Source organism: Dendrobates tinctorius, unplaced genomic scaffold (genome assembly GCF_039654945.1).
Source record: "Dendrobates tinctorius isolate UK_male_01 unplaced genomic scaffold, ASM3965494v1 ptg000104l, whole genome shotgun sequence".
In the NCBI taxonomy this organism is placed as follows: Eukaryota; Metazoa; Chordata; class Amphibia; order Anura; family Dendrobatidae; genus Dendrobates; species Dendrobates tinctorius.
In genome coordinates, this window is record NW_027361772.1 from 964,570 (window position 1) to 978,879 (window position 14,310).

The 14,310-nt window shown below is 49.9% G+C and overlaps 1 long non-coding RNA gene across 1 annotated transcript; it reads left to right on the forward strand.

Annotated features, from left to right (window-relative positions):
* The first annotated feature begins 1,710 nt into the window (after positions 1-1,710).
* Positions 1,711-7,097, forward strand: LOC141100249 (uncharacterized). The gene is made up of 2 exons (XR_012234661.1): positions 1,711-1,914; positions 5,971-7,097. It is a non-coding gene; the product is annotated as an uncharacterized lncRNA (long non-coding RNA).
* Positions 7,098-14,310: the final 7,213 nt, after the last annotated feature.

Sequence of the window (14,310 nt, forward strand, 5' to 3'; positions counted from 1 at the left end):
CCTGGTACACATGCGGCTCCGCTCCGTACACCGCGTACACACGCGGTTCCGCTCCGTACACCTCGTACACACGCGGCTCCGCTCCGTACAACTCGTACACACGCGGCTCCGCTTCGTACACACGCGGTTCCGCTCCATACACCTCGTACACACGCGGTTCCGCTCCGTACACCTCGTACACACGCGGTTCCGCTCCGTACACCTCGTACACACGCGGCTCCGCTCCGTACACCTCGTACACACGCGGCTCCGCTCCGTACACCTCGTGCACACGCGGTTCCGCTCCGTACACCTCGTACACACGCGGCTCCGCTCCGTACACCTCGTACACACGCGGTTCCGCTCCGTACACCTCGTACACATGCGGTTCCGCTCCGTACACCTCGTACACACAGCTCCGCTCCGTACACCTTGTACACACGCGGTTCCGCTCTGTACACCTCGTACACACGCGACTCTGCTCCGTACGCCTTGTACACACGCGGCCACGCTCTGTACACCTTGTATACACATGGCTCCACTCCGTAAACCTTGTACACATGCGGCTTTGCTCCATACACCTCGTACACACGCAGCTCCGCTCCATACACACGCAGCTCCACTCCGCTCCGTAAACCCCGCACACACGCGGCTTCATTCCGTACACACCCGGCTCTGCTCCACTCCGTACACCTCGCACACACACGGCTCCGCTCAGTAAACCCCGCACACACGTGGCTTCATTCCGTACACACCCAGATCTGTTCCGCTCCGTAAACACAAGGCTCAGATCCGTACACTTTGTACACACAGGGCTCCATTCCATACACCTTGTACACACCTCTGCTCCGTACATCTCATACACACCCGGCTCTGCTCCACTCCGTACACCTCGCACACACACGGCTCCGCTCCGCACACCCAGTACACACCCGGCTCTCCCCCACTCCACACATCTCGTTCACACAGCTCCGCTTCGTACACCTCGTACACAGGCGGCTCCGCTCCGTACACCTCGTACACACGCGGCTCCGCTTCGTACACACGCGGTTCCGCACCATACACCTTGTACACACGCGGCTCCGCTCTGTACACCTGGTACACATGCGGCTCCGCTCCGTACACCGCGTACACACGCGGTTCCGCTCCGTACACCTCGTACACACGCGGCTCCGCTCCGTACACCTCGTACACACGCGGCTCCGCTTCGTACACACGCGGTTCCGCTCCATACACCTCGTACACACGCGGTTCCGCTCCGTACACCTCGTACACACGCGGCTCCGCTTCGTACACACGCGGTTCCGCTCCATACACCTCGTACACACGCGGTTCCGCTCCGTACACCTCGTACACACGCGGCTCCGCTCCGTACACCTCGTACACACGCGGCTCCGCTCCGTACACCTCGTACACACGCGGTTCCGCTCCGTACACCTCGTACACACGCGGTTCCGCTCCGTACACCTCGTACACACGCGGTTCCGCTCCGTACACCTCGTACACATGCGGTTCCGCTCCGTACACCTCGTACACACAGCTCTGCTACATCCACCCTGTAAACCCCTCTTGACCCCACAAAAACTTCCCTAATCCAGCACCATGACAACCAGCACAGCAGGGTAGCGTCTAGTTTGGAGTTGAATTCTTGTGGGGGGAGGAGTGATTTGTTGATATCATGACGTCATCTGAAGGGGCGGGACCTCCTCAGTCCGGCGCGTGCAGCAGTGCTCCCATGGTAGCTGCTAGACTGTATGGGCTCCTTCCAGGTGTGATGTCATTTCTGGGGGCGTGTCATACCGGGGGGCGTGTTCTGCCGTCTGCTGCAGGGAGAGAAGCCTCCGTTACACACTGTCTCAGCTGTCTCTCTGGTGCCCGCGTCTGTGAGCAGTGTGGCGTGAGGTCGGCGGCGTCAGTGACAGGCAGGAGGGTTTGGTGAGTAACAGGTTGGCGTCTTCTTAGATGTTTGGTTGATGGGGCTGATACTTGGGGCTAACTAGTGGGATTTGGGTGCTTATCTGGGAGCTGTTGGGCTCCCGGAGGGGAGGGGGGATTAATGCACGCTGGTGGGGTCTGGTTGGGTCCGGGGGGGTTAATGCATGCTTACGGGGTCTATTTCGTTTGGGGGGGTTAATGCACGCTTGTGGGGTCTTTGGGTAGGGGTTAATGCACGCTTACGGGGTCTGTTTAGGGTCCGGAGGGGTTAATGCTTGCTTGTGGGGTCTGCTTGGGCTCCCAGGGGGGTTAATGCATGCTTGCAGGGTCTATTTGGGTTCGGGGGGGGGGGTACTAATGCATGCTTGTGGGGTCTGTTTGGGGCAGGGGGGTGGAGGGGTTAATGCACGCTTGTGGGGTCTGGTTGTACTTCGGGGGGGTAGTAATGCGTTCTTGTGGGGTCTGTTTGGGGCAGGGGGTTAATGCACGCTTACGGGTCTGGTGGGGTCCGGGGGGGGTTAATGCATGCTTGTGGGGTCTGGTTGCGGGGGGGGGGGGTTAATGCACGCTTGTGGGGTCTGGTTGGGGGAGGGGGGGGTTAATGCACGCTTGTGGGGTCTGGTTGTACTTGGGGGGTGCTAATGCATGCTTGTGGGGTCTGGTTGGGTCAGGGGGGTGGGGGTTAATGCACACTTGTGGGGTCTGCTTGGGCTCCCAGGGGCGTTAAGGCTGGCTTGTGGGGTCTGTTTAGGACGGGGGGGTTAATGCACGTCTGCGGGATCTGGTTGGGTCTCCGGGGGGGTTTTAATGCACGCTCCCTGGGTCTGGCTGGGTACCGGGGGGGTTAATGCACGCTTGTGATGTCTGGTAGTCCCGGGAGAGGGGGGTTAATGCACGCTTGTGATGTCTGGTAGTCCCGGGAGAGGGGGGATGATGATGCACGCTTGTGATGTCTGGTAGTCCCGGGAGAGGGGGGATGATGATGCACGCTTGTGATGCCTGGTAGTCCCGGGAGAGGGGGGTTGATGATGCACGCTTGTGATGCCTGGTAGTCCCGGGAGAGGGGGGTTGATGATGCACGCTTGTGATGCCTGGTAGTCCCGGGAGAGGGGGGTTGATGATGTACGCTTGTGATGCCTGGTAGTCCCGGGAGAGGGGGGTTGATGATGCACGCTTGGGGTGTCTGGTAGTCCCGGGAGAGGGGGGTTGATGATGCACGCTTGGGGTGTCTGGTAGTCCCGGGAGAGGGGGGTTGATGATGCACGCTTGGGGTGTCTGGTAGTCCCGGGAGAGGGGGGTTGATGATGCACGCTTGGGGTGTCTGGTAGTCCCGGGAGAGGGGGGTTGATGATGCACGCTTGGGGTGTCTGGTAGTCCCGGGAGAGGGGGGTTGATGATGCACGCTTGGGGTGTCTGGTAGTCCCGGGAGAGGGGGGTTGATGATGCACGCTTGGGGTGTCTGGTAGTCCCGGGAGAGGGGGGTTGATGATGCACGCTTGGCGTGTCTGGTAGTCCCGGGAGAGGGGGGTTGATGATGCACGCTTGGGGTGTCTGGTAGTCCCGGGAGAGGGGGGTTGATGATGCACGCTTGGGGTGTCTGGTAGTCCCGGGAGAGGGGGGTTGATGATGCACGCTTGGGGTGTCTGGTAGTCCCGGGAGAGGGGGGTTGATGATGCACGCTTGGGGTGTCTGGTTGTACTTCGGGGGATACTAATGCATGCTTGTGGTGTCTGGTTGGGCTCCCAGGAGGGTTAATGCACGCTTGCCGTGTCTGGTTGGGTCCCGGGGAGGGTTAATGCACGCTTGCCGTGTCTTGTTGGGTCCCGGGGGGGGTTAATGCACGCTTGCCGTGTTTGGTTGGGTCTGGGGGGTTAATGCACACGCTTGCAGGGTCGGGTAGTCCCGGGGGGGTTAATGCGCGCTTGTGGGTTCTGTTTGGGTCCCGGTGGAGGGGGGGGGGTTAATGCACATTTGTGAGGTCTGGTTGGGCTCCCGGGGGATTAATGCACGCTTATGAGTTCTGGTTGGATCCCAGGGGTGGTTAATGTACACTTGTGGGTTCTGTTTGGGTTTCTGGTGGGATTAATGCATGCTTGTGGGGTCTGGGTGGGGTTCTCACTGTGGAGGGGATTAGTGCACGTTTTTGTGGTTTGGTTGGGCTCCAGGGGGGGTTATTGTATGCTTTTGGGGTCTAGTTGGGCCTCGGGGGGGGTTAATGCACGTTTGCGGGGTCTGGGTGGACCCTGCAGAAGCCCACCAGATCCCACAAGCGCAGAGGGTTTAATGCACGCTTGTGTGTCTGGTTGGGCTTATGGGGAGGGGGTTAATGCATGCTTTTGTGGTCTGGTGGGCTCCTTGGGGGTCTAATGCAGGGCCCAACCAGACCTCTCAAGCGTGCATTTACCCTCCCCCGGGGCCCTACCAGACCCCACAAGCATGCGTTAATCAACCCCCAGAAGCCCAACCAGACCCCACGAGCGTGCATTATCCACAGTAGGACCCCCACAAGCGTACATTAACTCCTCCTGGTCTGGCTGGGATCTTGGGACAGGGGGGATTTAATGCACAATTGTGGTGTCTGAGTGTCTTGGGGACTTGATGCTTTGGCAACGGGGCCTGTCTGCATCTGTTGTGACTTGAAAGGGGGGGATTGATTTTGGGGTAGGCGCTCGACTGGTAGGGCTTTTTGTTTGGGGAAGAGGTGCCATGGGGGGGGGTGGACATCCGATGGGACTTATTCTGGGATGGGGTGGATGTCCGGTGGGGGTTTATGCTTAAGGGGGGGGGGGTGGACGTCCGGTGAGGTTTATGCTGGGGAGGGGTCAGGGGTGGACGTCTGATGAGGTTTTATGCGGGGGGTGGATGTCCAATGACAGTTTTATGTTTGTAATGGCATCCAATAGGGGCTTATGCTTAAGGGGGGTGGATGTCCGATAGGGGCTTAGGCTTAAGGGGGAGTTGACGTCCGATGAGGGTTTATGCTGGGGGGTGGACGTCCGATGGGGGTTTATGCCGGGGTGGACGTCCAATGGGGGCTTATGCTTGGGGGCGTGTGGACGTCCGATGGGGCCTTATGCTTGGGGGGCGTGTGGACGTCCGATGGGGCCTTATGCTTGGGGGGCGTGTGGACGTCCGATGGGGGCTTATGCTTGGGGGGCGCGTGGACGTCCGATGGGGGCTTATGCTTGGGGGGGGCGCGTGGACGTCCGATGGGGGCTTATGCTTGGGGGGGGGCGCGTGGACGTCCGATGGGGGCTTATGCTTGGGGGGGGGGGGCGCGTGGACGTCCGATGGGGGCTTATGCTTGGGGGGGGCGCGTGGACGTCCGATGGGGGCTTATGCTTGGGGGGGGGGCGCGTGGACGTCCGATGGGGGCTTATGCTTGGGGGGGGGGGGCGCGTGGACGTCCGATGGGGGCTTATGCTTGGGGGGGGGGCGTGTGGACGTCCGATGGGGGCTTATGCTTGGGGGGGGGGCGTGTGGACGTCCGATGGGGGCTTATGCTTGGGGGGGCGTGTGGACGTCCGATGGGGGCTTATGCTGGGGGGGGTGGTGTGGACGTCCGATGGGGGCGTGTGGACGTCCGATGGGGGCTTATGCTGGTGGGGGGGGCGTGTGGACGTCCGATGGGGGCTTATGCTGTGGGGGAGGGGCGTCCAATGGGGGGTTTAAGCTGGGGTGGCATCCGTTGGGGGATTTTGCTTTGGGGTGGAGGGTGCATGATGGGGATTTACGCTTGGGGGAAGGGGGCATTTGGGCTTTGATGTGTTTATCCTGTGGGGTCCACTGATTAGTGTGAGGTGGAGGTTTATGATTGGACAGGGGGGTTACCCTGTGTGGCCCTCTGGTTGGTGTGCGGGGTGGTTAATGCTTCATTGGGGCACACAAAAAACTATGGTTGTATGCTGCTTATGCTAGGAGGGTACACCAACTGACATGAAGCTAATCCGTTTTAGCTTAGTGTCAGTAGGAGGCAGACATGGGTCCGGACCACCCAGGCTGGTTTCTGCCTTAGGTCTTGATTCTTTTTGTTAATGATTTCCCTTTTTCTTTCAGATATGGCTTTTAAGGGCGACAGAGTGGAGTTATCACTCTGATCTCCCACCTAGAATTGTCACTACCATATCATCTGTGATCTACGAGGCAGGGCCCTAACACATCAAGAGTGTTTGCGGTTTTCCGGTGGACAGTCCTTGCCACTAATCCCCTACCCTCTCGCCCCCCCAGAGCCAGATAGAGTAGGGAGGGAAGACAAATCCCGTTACCTGCCAGTCGTCCGAAAGTCTATGTAAAGGTTAGGCTTTGAAATCTTCAGGACAGGTATATCCTACCAGGCAGTGAGGGGGCTTCATTAAAAAAAAAATGAAGGGACAAGACAAATATGTCCTAGTTTTCCCCTGAGCAAGATGAACATCTCCTGGGGAAACCTTCCTATTCATGCGGCCTCCACGTTTCACAAAGGCTCCTGTGGCCCTACTCTTAAAAAAACAAAAAAATCCAGGCTCTCATCTAGCCTCTGGTGGCCGGGCCACACCGCCAGCACCCTGAACAATCATGCACGCCAACTTTCTAGTGCTTCCTGCCCTCTACCTATCAGGGTAAGAGTACTTTTCTTCTGCAACAGAAGACTAAACTCCTGCTTCCCAAGAGGTGCACAGTCCATTTGTGGTTGTTTCGGAAATGTTCAGTCCAAAAAAGCAGCCAACAGGACAACTCTCCTACCCGCCAGGAAAAGAAACCTTCCTTCAGGCCCAACCCCCTCTTGGCGTCCACAAACCCATCAGTGCTGGTCTACTACGCCTGGATCTAGCAGACTCCCTTTGGCATGACGGGGCGTTCCCACCTTGGATGTCTCTCAGGGTTGGCTGCCGTTTCCTTCACTATTCAAGGCTGGTATTATGATATCTGGTCCTAGACACCGGAAGCAGGCCCTGGGGGCCGAGCCACAGACCCATCAGTCCTGCCCGCATGCACCAATAGCATATTACAGTTGTACAATACATAAGAAATGCATTACATGAAACAAGCAAAAGTTTTCAATGCAAAAAAAAGCACGTTTCTATATGTAAGAATGTTATATAGCCAATATTTCTGTAAGTAAAAGTCTGAGATTTCTGTGGGAAATCTTAATTTGTTCCTCTTAAATTGGTTCTGAATGTAAATAAAACATTGCTCTAAGTCTCCTATGTTGTAATATAGCCTTTTATTTCATGCATGGACAAGCCCATGATGCAACTGTGTAACACATGGACGGTACTGTAATAACTGGGTTAGGCTAGTTTCACACTAGCGTATCTACACGCAGCGCACGGCGCCCCCTCCGGTCATCTCCTACTATCGCTCATCGCTGCATGCGACCTACGCACCTTATATTTAGCATAGGGTGCACAGACTGTGCGCTAGTAGGATTTTGCGTGCGCTGCGCTCTTGACGGTGCGCCGAGCGCACCAAAATGCGACATGGTGCGTTCGGCGCACCGTCCAGAGGGCGCAGCGCACGCAAAATCCTACTAGCGCACGGTCTGCGCACCCTATGCTAAAGATAGGGTGCGCAGATCGCATGCAGCGATGTGCGATAGTAGGAGGAGATGACCGGAGAGGGCGGGGCTTAGCGGCGCCGTGCGCTGCGTGTAGATACGCTAGTGTGAAACTAGCCTTAGACAGGTAAACCACTTTTGAGACAGTGAAGTTCACTTGTACAAGCTGCATAGATGTAAGCCTTCCTAAAGGGAACATGTCACCAGTAGAGTTGAGCGACTTTGGTCGGATCGGGTTTCGTGAAACCCGAATGAAACAAAATAAGTTTCAGATGAAACTCGTCCGACTAGAGCAAAACAAAGTCGGAGTTTCGTCCGAAACCCGACCCCAATGCAAGTCAATGGGAAATAAAAGTCGGACGAAACTCCGACTTTGTTTTGCTCTAGTCGGACGAGTTTCATCTGAAACTTATTTTGTTTCATTCGGGTTTCACGAAACCCGATCCGACCAAAGTCGCTCAACTCTAGTCACCAGGATTCCCCATAAAAAACGATACAAACTGGTGTGTATGGAGCGTGTAAGCGCACGTTCACACTGGCCCCTGAGCAGAAAAAAAACACAAACATGATTGAATACCCTGCAGTAAATGGCACAGTGCATGAAAATAATATACGGGATTTAGTTAACATGTTCTTTATTAAAAAAAAAAAGCCAAAGCCATCCCACCACTTCACGGTGACGTAAGTGGGACAGTCCTAACTAATATTAAAAACCTTACCGCATTGTCCTGTGACTTGCTTGTGGATAAGGACTGAGAAGGATTAGGGCCAAATAGTGGACACACAGGAATGGAAACCAACATCAATATATGAAGGTTTTAATATTAGTTATCACTGTCCCAATTAGGGTCACTGTGAAGTGGTAGGATGGCTTTTGGATTTTTTTTTTTTAAATCGAGCGTGTTAACCAAGTACCTTATATTTTCATGCATTATTGCTGTTTACTACAGGGTATCCAATCATTGTTTATGTCCCCTCCATATAAAGTACTACCACTACTTGTATGTCGCCATACACAGCATTCTAGAATGCTGTATGCAGCGTCGGACTGGAACACCTTGGGCCCACCAGAGAAAATCATTCTTGGGGCCCACTATGTAGCTGCATAGAGTTAAATACCAGACCACCAATTATGCGGTAAAACACGCTAATATCCGGGTATAATATAAGGTTGTACATGTCTTAATTATGTAGCAGGAGTTGTGGTAGCCCCCTCATAGAATATAAAGCAGCCCCCTCACATAGTATAATGCAGCCATCTCATAGAATATAATGCAGCCATCTCATAGAATATAATGCAGCCCCCCTCATAGGGTATAATACTGCCCCCCTCATAGGGAATAATGCACCCCCTCATAGGGTATAATGCACCCCCTCATAGGGTATAATGCACCCCCTCATAGGGTATAATGCACCCCCTCATAGGGTATAATGCACCCCCTCATAGGGTATAATACTGCCCCCCTCATAGGGAATAATACTGCCCCCCTCATAGGGAATAATGCACCCCCTCATAGGGTATAATACTGCCCCCCTCATAGGGAATAATGCTGCCCTCCTCATAGGGTATAATGCTGCCTCCTGATAGGGTATAATGCTGCCCCCTCATAGGGTATAATACTGCCCCCCTCAGGGTATAATACTGCCCCCCTCATAGGGTATAATACTGCCCCCCTCATAGGGTATAATACTGCCCCCCTCATAGGGAATAATGCTGCCCTCCTCATAGGGTATAATGCTGCCTCCTCATAGGGTATAATGCTGCCTCCTCATAGGGTATAATGCTGACCCCTCATAGGGTATAATACTGCCCCCCTCATAGGGAATAATGCACCCCCTCATAGGGTATAATGCTATATAGATATAGAGTTAGATAGATATAGATAGAAAGATAGATGTAGAAATAGAGATAGATAGTAGATAATGGATAGAAAGTAGATAATGGATAGATGTAGATAGAAAGATTCATAGAGATAGATATAAAGATAGATATAGAAAGAAATATAGATAGCTCGATAGGTAGATAGATATAGAGATAGATAGAAAATAGATAATGGATAGATAGATAGATATAGAGATAGATAGCTATAGATAGAAAGATATAGAGATAGATATATAGATAGAGATACATAATAGATAGAGATAGATAATAGATAGAGATATACAGATATAATAATAATATAGACATATATAGATAGATATAGAGATAAATATATATAGATAGATGGCTATAAATAAAAATAGATATAGAGATAGATAGAGATAGATAGATATAGAGATAATAGATATAGAGATAGATAGATAGATGGATAGATAGATATAGATAATAGATAGATATAGAGATAGATGGATAGATCAATAGATAGATAGATAAAGAGATAGAGATAGATAGATAATGAGATATAGAGATAGATACAGAGATATAGTGTTAGATATAGAGATAGATATGGATATAGAGATAGATAGATAGACAGATATAGAGATAGATATAGAGATAATATATAGATAGATATAGAGATAATATATAGATAGCTATAGAGATAGATAGGTAGATAGATATAGAGATAATAGATAGATATAGAGATAGATAGATATAAAGAGAGATAGAGAGAGCGGTAGATAGAGAGATAGATACAGAGATCGATAAATAGATAGAGAGATAGATATAGATAATAGATAGCGATAGATAAAGATAGATAATAAATATAGAGATAACAGATAGAGAGAGTAAGATAGAAAGATATAGAGATAGGTAGACATAGATAATAGAGATAGCTAGATAGATAGACATAATAGATATAGATAGATATAGAGATAGATAGCAAGATAGATAGCAAGATAGATATAGAGATAGAAAGATAGATATAGAGATAGAGCGATAGATAGATAGAGATAGATATAGATAATAGATAGAGATAAATAGATAGAGAAAGATAGATATAGAGATAGAAAGATAGATATACAGAGAGATAGAGATAAATAGATAGATATAGAGAGAGATATAGAGAGAAATAGATATAGAGATAATAGATATATATAGATATAGAGAGAGATAGATACAGAGAAAAGATATAGAGATAAATAGATAGAGAAAGATAGATAGATATATAGAGATAGAAAGATAGATATAGAGATAGAGCGATAGATATACAGAGAGATAGATATAGAGATAGATAGATATATAGATAGCTATAGAGAGATATAGAGATAGAGCGATAGATAGCGAGAGATATAGATAGATACAGAGAAAAGATATAGAGATAGATAACGGATAGATAGATAGATAGGTATAGAGATAGATAGATATAGATATTAGATAGAGATATATATAGATAAAGATAGATAGATATAGATGGTAGCTAGATAGATAATAGATATAGAGATAGAGTAAGATAGATATAGAGATAGATAGATAAATATAGAGATAGATATAGAGATAGAAAGATATAAAGATAGAGCGATAGATAGAGATAGAAATAGATAGATATAGATATTAGATAGAGATAGATATAGAGATAGATAGATATAGATAATAGATAGAAAGATAGATAGATATAAGAGAGATAGAGAGAGATATATATATATATAGAGAGAGAGATAGATAGATATAAAAAAAAACACAATACTCACCTCTCCTCCTCGCTCCCACGCTGATCCCGGCTTCAGTGTCAGGAGCTGCCCCCTCTGCCAGACACACAGCGGGTGCGCGATGTAGTGACGTCATCGCGCACTGGCTGTGAGTCAGGAGCAGAGGGAACTGAGGGCGGCGCCGGCCCTGATGCAGAGCAGCTCACTGGGCTGGGGGCGGGGCCTCTGGGGGTGGAGACCTGAAATGATATGCACTGCTTCGCAGTGAATATTCATTTCTCTTTAGCAGCGGGGACAGGGGCTCCTGCCTCCTGACACCCGCTGCTACTCCGCTGGCAGGGGCCCCCATAGCAGCTGCATGGTGTGCGACACACCACTGGCTGGGGGCCCCTGGAGCAGCGGGGGCCCTAGGCAACTGCTGGCCCTGTATGCCAGCAGGTGCCAGGGCCCACCAGCTGCCAGGGCCCACCGGAGAATCCTCCGGTTCTCCGGTGGGCCAGTCCGACGCTGGCTGTATGTATAGTACGACCACTACCTGTATACCCTCTATATACAGCATTTTATAAAGCACGTCCACTATCAGAATGCCCTTATATACACAACATTCTAGAATGCCAATCTGCATAACTTTTTTTATTAGATTTGCCTGCGGCGCAGTCCCATCCAATGGGCTTCGCTAGGCTTAATCTGGTGCCTCCTCTTCTATCACTGTCCTTCTTTCTTTGAGTCGACGACGCGTCCTAAGTCCATCCACACACAGTGTCTTCCATCGCGCTCCGGTGCAGACTCGCTTCTCTCTGCGCTTTGCAATACTTTGCTTTGTGATTGGCAGGGCAGAGACGTGTTCCTGCACAGAAGCGTCATGGGGGAGGTTGTGTGGATGATGTAGGACGCATCATCCACGGGAAGGAGGACTGTACTGGAAGATCAGTGACAAACAATACCAGACCGCCCCGTAGGTGAGTATAAGATGTTGTTCACATTTGCCTCAGCCAAAAAACCACAAAGAAAGATGAAGAAAAGGATCAAAAAGAAAACACAAAAAAACAAGATAGCAGCAAAAATGACCCCTTAAAAATTAACTTTTAATTAAATAATTAAAATCTTGGACAATCCCAGCTCAAAGGGTACAGGACAATCAATCACCAAAAGGTCACCAGGCAGAACATTTTTTCAAAATACTAAGGGCAACTACACTCGTCCTAATGGGCCCTATCGAGTCCCTTCCTGGCCGCGGAGGTTGGCACCCTAGTTGTTGACGATGTGGCGGCCCCGCTCAACGTCGGTGACCCTATAACACCCTACAAATCCCTAGTCCACGACGAGGATACACAAAAAAACACACAAATACGAGAAAGAAAAACCCTAGTGGAGAGACTGGATAACGTCTCTTTTAAGTGCAAACTTATCTCGAGTAGAACCGTGAGCACTAGGCCCACACCTAATAAACCTATCTCGCAGTAAAAAATGCTTACTACTGCAGCTTTTAAATGGCTTATCTCGTAGTAAAAAGGGCTAAGGCCGGGGTCACACTGGCGAGGAATACGGCCGAGTGAGAGGCGCTAAAAGCACGCATTACACACGGACCAATGATTCTCTATGGGGTCCCTCGCACCTGCCGTATATTTCTCATCCGTATTCTACGCTCCGTGCCAATCACAGCATGCTGCGATTGTCAGCGTACTACGCCCGTAGTACGCCAATGCAAGTCTATGGGTGCGCAAAAAATATGGATCACACACGGACCACACATGTGACTTGCGAGAAATACGCACCAGGTGTCTTTTAGCAAAGGCGGCAATTCAGTGCGCTATACAGTAAACTCACACTGACAGGTTTAATAAAGAAACGAAAGAATAGATATAGAATACATAGACACATAGAATACATATATATATATGCATTCTATGTGTCTATATCTATTCTTTGGTTTCTGTTAGAAACCCTGTCATAGGGCTCCATTATATGTCCATTTTGCAAGCCTGCGAGAAAATCTCACCATACGGATGCCATACGGATTACATACGGATGCTGACATGCGCAAAATACGCGACCACACCTTGCTTACGGATGACATACGGAGCACTGTTTAGGGGCCATTCATCCGTATTACGCATGTAAAATACTGACCGTATTTTGCGTCAGTTAGTGTGACCCCGGCCTTATGCTGCATGCAATGACCGACTATAATTTAATAATGTATTTACTGAGGGTTCATCAGGCACACGCCGCACATTGCATGATCTCTCGGCTGGGGTGAGGAGACCCCTTCTTCTTTGCCCCTGATGAACCCTCAGTATTTTGGAGGGGGAAACGCGTCGGGCTGGGCCTCACATCTTCTAATGGCTGATAAGTATTGATTTTTATGCGCTGACAGACTGATGGATGGCAATGTAAATTTTGATTGTATGTGGACATTGTGGCATTCTTGATTGTAGGGAGTGCTTTCACTGCCGCTTTTGCCTATATTTGGGACTATTACCATATGTCCATGTTGTATGATTAATCAGCGTTTTTATGCCATTTATTGCCACCTGGTGGAGTTGTTTATAGTGATTTATTTGCAGTGCATAACTATGCAATATTTACTACTACTGTTTGGAACATTGCTTCCTCTCAATTTTTCTTGTGTAGACATTTTTTCTTTTTTTAGGGGGGGCTTTCATATATAGTCTGTCATTGCATGCAGCATAAGCCCTTTTTACTACGAGATAAGCCATTTAAAAGCTGCAGTAGTAAGCATTTTTTACTATGAGATAGGTTTATTAGGTGTGGGCCTAGTGCTCACGGTTCTACTCGAGATAAGTTTGCACTTAAGAGACGTTATCCAGTCTCTCCACTAGGGTTTTTTTTTCGGGTATTTGTGTTTTTTCTGTGTATCCTCGTCGTGGACTAGGGATTTGTATGGTGTTATAGGGTCACCGACGTTGAGCGGGGGCGCCACATCGTCATCAACTAGGGTGCCAACCTCCGCGGCCAGGAAGGGACTCGATAGGGCCCATTAGGACGAGTGTAGTTGCCCTTAGTATTTTGAAAAATTTTTCTGCCTGTTGACCTTTTGGTGATTGATTGTCCTGTACCCTTTGAGCTGGGATTGTCCAAGACTTTAACTAAAAGTTAATTTTTAAGGGGTCATTTTTGCTGCTATCTTGGCTTTTTTGTTTTCACATTTGCCTCAGACCACACGTGAGGACGTTTCGAGACCGTACCCGCCAGCCATCAGACCACACGGGAGAACATTCCTACGTTGTGCCTGCCATCCCTCAAAGTGG